The sequence below is a fragment of the Dipodomys ordii genome, unplaced genomic scaffold (genome assembly GCF_000151885.1).
Source record: "Dipodomys ordii isolate 6190 unplaced genomic scaffold, Dord_2.0 Scaffold247, whole genome shotgun sequence".
Lineage (NCBI taxonomy): Eukaryota > Metazoa > Chordata > Mammalia > Rodentia > Heteromyidae > Dipodomys > Dipodomys ordii.
Genome location: NW_012267463.1, coordinates 344,851 through 352,910, shown reverse-complemented (window position 1 = coordinate 352,910; position 8,060 = coordinate 344,851). Strand labels below are relative to the sequence as shown.

At 49.1% G+C, this 8,060-nt stretch overlaps 1 pseudogene; it reads left to right on the top strand.

Moving 5' to 3' along the window:
* Positions 1-1,836: 1,836 nt before the first annotated feature.
* Positions 1,837-6,390, top strand: LOC106000846 (annotated as a pseudogene).
* The last annotated feature ends 1,670 nt before the right edge of the window (positions 6,391-8,060 follow it).

The window sequence follows — 8,060 nt, the reverse complement described above, 5'->3', positions numbered from 1 at the left end:
TAAAGATGGCAATTGACGTGATCGTGTATATTCCCCCAGCTCAGAAAGAATAAAGGCAGCAATTAATAGCCACTGTAGTAGAAAAACCCTCCTACTCAGGCAGGCAAGCCCCTCTAGTCGACCAGAGTGACAGAGCCCACCGCAACAAATTTGTTAACAAAGAAGCAACTGAGAAGGTTCCTACACTGACCAGCCAGGGTCACAGCACAGGCTCAGGAGCTGATACTGCGGCCTCGAATGGCCCACCTACTTTGGTTTTTAAAGACAAAATTCACGAGGTCAAGCCTGGTCACACAGGTGACCAATGAGATTGTCACACACAAAAGATTGCACAGTCATACCAGAGCACACACAGGTGGCCAATGAGGTTACAGTTTGTCACATAATGGCTGTTTAAACCAGCCTATCACTTTTGGTTTAAATGACTCACAAATTCAGCGCAGGTAAGGTGGAGCTTATGGTAAGCACTCATAAAAGGCAGAGTTACCATAAGCTCAAGCTCCTGATGTTGCCAGTTTGAGCCAGATTATAACCTATCTGTTTTATCATTCAGTGCTTACTGAACAATGAAGGTGGGTTAGGTTGTTAAGGAGAGAGAGACCTAGAGGCATTCTTTCCATTCCAGGAACTGGTCTGGTTAGAGCCAAGGTCTACTAGTTAACCTTGTTTAAAGGTTTTTTTTCTAAAATCTCTAAAACAAAGGCAAAGCCTGGAAATGAAAGAAGTAAGGATCTGAAACTAACCTTCAGTGGAAGCAGGTGATTACCCCCAAGTGGTGTTGCCCCCAGCAACCTAGGGCTAAGAGTTTCAGTTCCAATAATTTTCTGACCAACCGGGTCTTCAGAGCCCAGGGGGAGACATGCCATGCATTCTGTTGCTCCAGGTATGACTCATAGCCGATTTTGGTCAAGCTATGGACCAAGGACATTTTTCTGTAAACGTCAACCAATCATATTTGCCCAGCTTAGCTTGCTTTAAATGTTAACCAATCATGTAATTTCTTATGTAAAAGTTCCTTAAAGCTGTTTGTTCAATACTATAAAAACTGTGCTGATTTTATGCTCAGGGCCTCTTAGTGTCACCAGTTATCGAGTGTGCGGAGGACCAAGCTCAAGCTTGCAATAAACGACTCTCTGCTGTTTGCATTGATCGTGGTCTCTGGTGGTCTGTGAGGGGGCATCTGAAAAAGGGGTACCTCATCTGGGGGCTCATCCGGGATACCCCCCCAGAAGCCCACCCAGACGCCTGATCAGTGAGTCGCCTAGCCAGCTGGTGAGTAGGGGTGCAGCTGCTTCATGTTCAGTGTTTCGTGTCTGATTTTCAAGTAGGGTTTTGTGACTGGCAAGAAACCTTGGCAGACGTGCTATAAGGTAGCCAGTAGGCCAGCCGGTGGAAGACGTTCCCCGGACGCTTGGGGGAAGACCTCCCGAGTGGGGACACCGGGCCTCCGCAGTCTTTCGACAGATTTCACCTTTAGACAAGGAGTCTGCCCTCTGCCACTGCGGGTTAAAGGTGGATTCGAATGCAAATCTCGACGTGCATGCTGTCTCGTCTGTGTTTGTCTTTTCCTTGTTCATTTTACTTTCATTTTCAGATCAGAGAGCATCCTGGAACCCCCCAAAATGGGTGGCCAGTGGCTTATTTCACCCCACCCGCTCTCCCCTTTTAATCCTTTTGGAATTCCAGGACGACACCAGGAGCTGACTTATTCCCCGGAAGGCCTCTTTTTGTGCACCGGACACCAACCCGCGCCGGTGCCAACTTTATCAATTCCTTTTTGGGTGCCTCCTCCTTACAGTAATTTCCTTCTTGGATTGGGTTCTCTCCCACCCCACAATGGGACAGGGCCAGAGCAGTCAGAATACTCCTTTGACTCTCCTGACTAACCATTTCAAAGATGCTAAAGACAGGGCTCACAACTTAAGTCTTGAAATTAAAAAAGGCAAGCTAATCACTCTTTGTCATTCAGAGTGGCCGGCCTTCGAGGTGAGATGGCCTCCAGAGGGCACCTTTAACCTGTCAATTATTCAGGAGGTAAAGTACAAAATATTTCTTCCTGGAAAGCCAGGACACCCGGATCAGATTCCTTATATCCTGGTATGGGAAGATCTAGTAGAAGACCCCCCAAGGTGGGTACCCCCCTTCCTGTTTCCCACTCCTGGTGCATCCACCATATTGGCCCTGAAAGGCCCACAGGCGCCTAGCCCATCAGCACCCCCTCCTGTTCTAGCAGATGATGATCCAAATCTCCTCACCTTACCCTGTCCCATGACCTACGGCAGCACCGTTGGCGGGGGAAGCAGAAGCAGTGGGGGGGGGGGGGGGGATGGGAAGAAGTCAGAAGAGAAGAGTTGGAGGGCCATGCAGAGGGGCCATACCCTTCGGGCCACCAGTCCTCACCCTCCGGATTCGACTGTGGCCTTGTCGCTTCGGGAGATCTGGCCACTCTATGACATGGGAAACTCGAGACTCCAATATTGGCCCTTCTCAACCAGTGATTTATACAATTGGAAGTCCCAAAATGTGAAGTATTCAGCTAACCCTAAAGATCTGATTACTCTTTTAGACAGTGTAATGTTTACTCATCAGCCCACCTGGGATGACTGTCAGCAGCTGCTTCGGATCCTGTCTACCACTGAAGAAAGAGAGAGGATCCAGGCAGAGGCCTGGAAACTAGTCCCAGGAGATGACGGGCAGCCCACCATTAATCCGGATCTAATTAATGCCTCCTTTCCCTTGACTAGGCCCCCTCCTGATGATTGGGATTACAATAAGGCTTCAGGTAGGGAGAGGCTATGGGTCTACTGTCAGACTCTAATGGCGGATCTCTGGGCGGCTGCTCGCGAGCCCACTAATTTGGCCAAAGTATATTCAATAATGCAGGAAAGGAATGAGTCCCCCTCTAGTTTTCTAGAAAGATTGATGGAAGCCTTTAGGCAGTACACCCCTATGGATCCAGGTGCCCCCAAAAATCAGGCCGCAGTAGTTATGTCCTTTGTTAACCAGGCAGTCCCAGATATTAAAAGAAAATTACAAAAGCTTGAGGACTTGGAGGGCAAAAATATTCAGGACTTAGTGAGAATAGCCCAAAAAGTATACAATAATAGAGACGCTCCGGAAGAAAAGCAAGTACGAGCTACCAGGGAAATGACTAGGATGTTAGTGGTGGTAGTTGAAAAATGGTCAGGGGAACAAAGGGAGAAAAGGATGTATGGGGTGGGAGTGAAAAGACCCCAGAGACAGCTGGGTGGCCAGGGCTGAGGGCTAGGGCCAGACCAGTGCGCCTTTTGCCATGAGACAAGACATTGGGCTAAAGAATGTCCCAAAAGGGAAGAACAGAGATCTAGACGATGCCCCCGCCCCCAGACCAATGTTAATGGCTGCTCCTCCAAAGGACGACTAGGGGCGGCGGGGTTCGGTTCCCCTCTCCGAACCCAGGGTAACTTAAGGTGGAGGGGACCCCGGTAGACTTTCTAGTTGACACAGGGGCTCAACATTCGGCCTTGATTGAGCCTAACGGAAAAGTTTCCGACAATGCTGCGTGGGTACAAGGAGTCACCAGAGTAAAGAAATACCCTTGGACCACTAAGAACTGTTGACTTTGAGACTGAGAGAGTGACCCATTCATTTTTAGTTACCCCCGATAGCCCCTACCCACTTCTGGGTCGAGATTTGTTGACTAAGATGGGGCACAAATCCATTTTCACCCTGACAGCCCTCGAGTAGCAGACTCAGGAGGTCAGCCATTTCCTATGCTGACATTGGGACACAGACATCAATTACTGGCTGAGCAGGTACCCCGGGGCTTGGGCCGAAACTGGAGGGATGGGCCTGGCAAAACACCGACCAACCCTTTTTATTGAGTTAAAACCAGGGGCTGACCCAGTCAGGGTCTGCCAGTACCCCATGACCAAGGAAGCCCGAGTGGGACTAACACCCCACATTCGGAGGCTATTAGAGCAGGGGGTGCTACACCCCTGCCTGTCTGCCTGGAACACCCCACTGTTACTGGTCCAGAAGCCCAACTCCAACAAGTACCAGCCAGTACAAGACTTGAGGGAAGTAAATAAGAGGGTCATGGACATTCACCCTACAGTACCTAACCCCTATACTCTCTTGAGTGCCTTCCCGCCATATAGGACCTGGTACACTGTCCTGGATCTCAAGGACGCATTCTTCAGCCTGCCCTTGGCACCCAGGAATCAAAATCACTTTGCATTCAAATGGACTGATGCTGAAAAAGGCATCAATGGCCAACTGACTTGGACCTGGCTTCCCCAAGGTTTCAAAAACTCACCAACCTTGTTCGATGAGGCTTTACATGAAGACTTGGGTGAGTTTCGGGAAAGCCACCCTGGCTTGACTTTACTACAATATGTGGATGATTTGTTAATAGCTGCAGAGACTCGGGAAGGCTGCACTCAGGGAACAGAGGACTTACTCCAGACTTTGGGTAACCTGGGGTACCAGGCATCTGCAAAGAAAGCCCAAATTTGTAGACCAGAAGTGACATATCTGGGGTACCTTCTAAAAGAGGGGCAGCGTTGGCTGACTGAGGCAAGAAAAGAGACTGTCCTTAAAATACCGCGACCCAACTCCCCACGAGGGGTGAGGGAATTCTTGGGGTCTGCCAGCTTCTGCCGCTAATGGATCACAGGATTTGTGGAGTTGGCCAAACCCCTATAGGAGCTGACCACAGAAAAACAACCTTTTCAGTGGATAGAAAAGGCAGAGCAGGCATTTCAAAGATTAAAAATGGCCCTGCTGTCTGCACCGGCCCTGGGGTTGCCAGACGTCTCTAAGCCTTTCTACCTCTACGTGGACGAACATAAGTGGGTAGCAAAAGGGGTCCTGACACAGCAGCTGGGATCCTGGAAGCGACCAGTTGCATATATATATATCAATAAAACTGGACCCAGTTGCGGCTGGATGGCCCCCATGTCTAAGGATAATAGCGGCCACTGCGCTCATGGTCAAAGATGCTGACAAACTGACCATGGGACAGGAGTTGCACGTGGCCGGCCCTCACGCCATAGTGTGCTGAAACAACCTCCTGACTGTTGGTTCAGCAATGTCTGCCTGACTCACTACCAAGGACTCTTACTCAACCCCCTCAGAATCATCTTTCAGGCACTGATGGCACTCAACCCTGCAACACTGTTGCCAGCCCCAGACCTGGAGGCTCCCCTCCATGACTGCGCACAGATCCTTGCGCAAGTTCATGGGACCAGAGATGATCTCAGCAACCAGCCACTGCTGAACACAGATGTCACCTGGTTCACTGATGGGAGCAGTTTCATCCGAGATGGCAAGAGGTACGCAGGTGCCGCGGTAGTCTCAGACCGAGGTGATCTGGGCCGAGCCCCTCCCCTCAGGGACTTCGGCTCAAAAGGCAGAACTCATAGCCCTCACTCAAGCTCTGACTTTGGGAAAAGACAAATGGCTGACAATCTATACCTACAGCCGATAAGCCTTTGCCACGGCCCATGTACATGGGGCAGTTTATAAAGAGAGAGGACTATTAACCACAGAGGGAAAAACCATAAAAAATAAGGAATAGATTCTTGCTCTCCTAGCATCGCTGTGGCTACCCAAGAGACTGGCCATTATCCACTGTCCTGGACATCAAAAAGCGAGAGACACAGTATCCAGGGGCAACAACTACGCAGACAAAACAGCTCGGAGGTGACCAGGCGGTGCACGAATTGGCCCTTAACCTCCCAGATCCAGGGCCCCGAGAATTGCCCAAGGTACCCCAGTACACAGAAGAGGATTTAAACTGGATAGAGGGATTGCGCCCATGGACACAGTGCATACAGGGATGGTGGCGGGATTATCAGGGAAAGATCATAGTTCCGGAGAAACTAGGCCACCAGATTTTACAAAAAATGCATCGAGCCACCCATCTGGAAGAAAGGAGAATGCAAGACCTGCTAAGTCACGCACAGCTTAAAATCAAGGGTGCCACTCCCAAAATTCGGCCGATTGTAGCAGCTTGCAAGACATGCCAGCTCACTAATCCGGGACACGGCACGGTGGGCTCAGGTACTAAAGAAAGGGGGAACAGGCCAGGAGCAATACTGGGAGATAGATTTTACTGAAATAAAACCAGGAAAGTATGGGTACAAATACCTATTAGTGTTTGTAGATACCTTCTCAGGATGGGTAAAAGCTTTCCCCACAAAAAAGGAAATGGCTCAGGTAGTAACCAAGAAGTTGTTGGAGAATATTCTGCCCAGGTATGGTTTCCCCATGATGATAGGATCAGACAATGGACCTGCCTTCATGTCCAACATAAGTCAGGGATTGGCTTCCATCTTCCGGGCGGATTGGAAATTACATTGTGCTTATCACCCCCAAAGTTCAGGAGAGGTAGAGAGGATGAATTGAACCTTAAAGGAGACTTTAACCAAATTAACCATGGAGATTGGCTTCGCCACCTGGATTCATCATTGGCACGTCAAGTTGGCAGAGTCGGCCCACGTGAGAGACTACTTTGTAAAGGGACAGGAGCCCGAGTGGGAACTGATTCCAAGCCATAATTCTAACCCCCTAAAGTTAAAATTGCGCTTAAAGATGTGGCAGGGCCTAATTAGTTTAATAGGAATTTTTGCCAGCCCCTGGGTTTTGGCCACCCCCCCACCAATGGAAAGCATACATATGGTAACTCCGAAAAACTGATTCGGGGGAAATAATGCACAAAACCCAGGCCTTAAGTCATGACACCATTCAGTTTAATACAACTACCTGTGCCTTGGTCCCCGTAGACCCCCTGCTACACTTACAGCCCCCTTTACATGTACCCTAGTATGATTTCTTCTTGCAATCAACCCGGGTATTACTATTGTGCCCACTGGGGCTGTGAAACTATAGCGTCTGACTGGGGGGTCGATAATGATCCAGACATTACAGTGGGAAGATTGCCCCAACAGGATGACAGACTGCCTACCACTATTGGAGGAGGAAAGAAGTCTGTTGGTACTTGGGGTGGTACAAAGACAGGGATGCCTCCCTGTCAGCTTACATCTAGTGATATCTTCAGGGGCAGCTATTTTATAGATAAGGGTCATAAACCCTGTACCCACATTTTTATTAGAATCAAGAAACCCTTAAACCCAAAGTGGGCCTATGGAAAGATTTGGGGCCTAAGATATTATGAACAGGGGACCGACCGAGGGGGTCAGATCACTATACAGAGGCTGGAAAGTACAGACTCCGCCCCAGCCCATTGGCCCCAACCCTGTACTAAACCCTGATCCCGGCCCACTCAACCCAGTAACCCAGCAATGGCATCCCCCTCTACCCATACATCCTTCCCTTTAGTCCCCTGAAAAAAAATGAAATTATTACACAGGATACAAAAGACCTCATAGACCGTTTCTTTCCCTTAATTAATGCCACTTTTGGCCTGCTAAACAAATCTAACCCTAATGCCACCTGCAGTTGCTGGCTTTGCTTAAGCCCACAGCCACCCTATTATATGGGAATAGCACAGACATTCCGATAGGAACAACAGATCAGGATATAAAAAATAACAGCTCCCCTTCATCCTGTAAGTGGGGACAGACACCCAAAATAACTTTGGGAGACATACAAGGGCAAGGGCTATGTGTTGCTACCCAAAAGGGAAAAACTGCTTCGTGCTATCGTAGCCTTTGCAATAGGACTATTGTTCCAAAACCCTTTTCCACTTTCCTTGTTGCACCAAAGGGAGTATAGTTCACTTGTGCCTTAATCTAGCCTTGTTTAAAAATAGCTCCTGGGAAGAACTGTGTATAACAGCCTATATTATACCTAAGGTGGAATACCTTGAGGACACTGACGAGCCACTCAGCACAGTTCAGGGCCTCAGACGGAACAGGCGAGCAGTCCCCGTGTTGATTTCGGTACTAGTAGCAGGGCGCATAGCAGCCTCCACAGCGGTTGGGATAACTGCTCTAGTACAGACATCTGAATTTTCCTCCCTAGGGTCAAATCTTTGGGAAGTGCATATAAACATTGAACAGCTGACGGAGTCTCTAAACTCACTGGCTGAGGTGGCACTTCAAAATAGGCAAGGG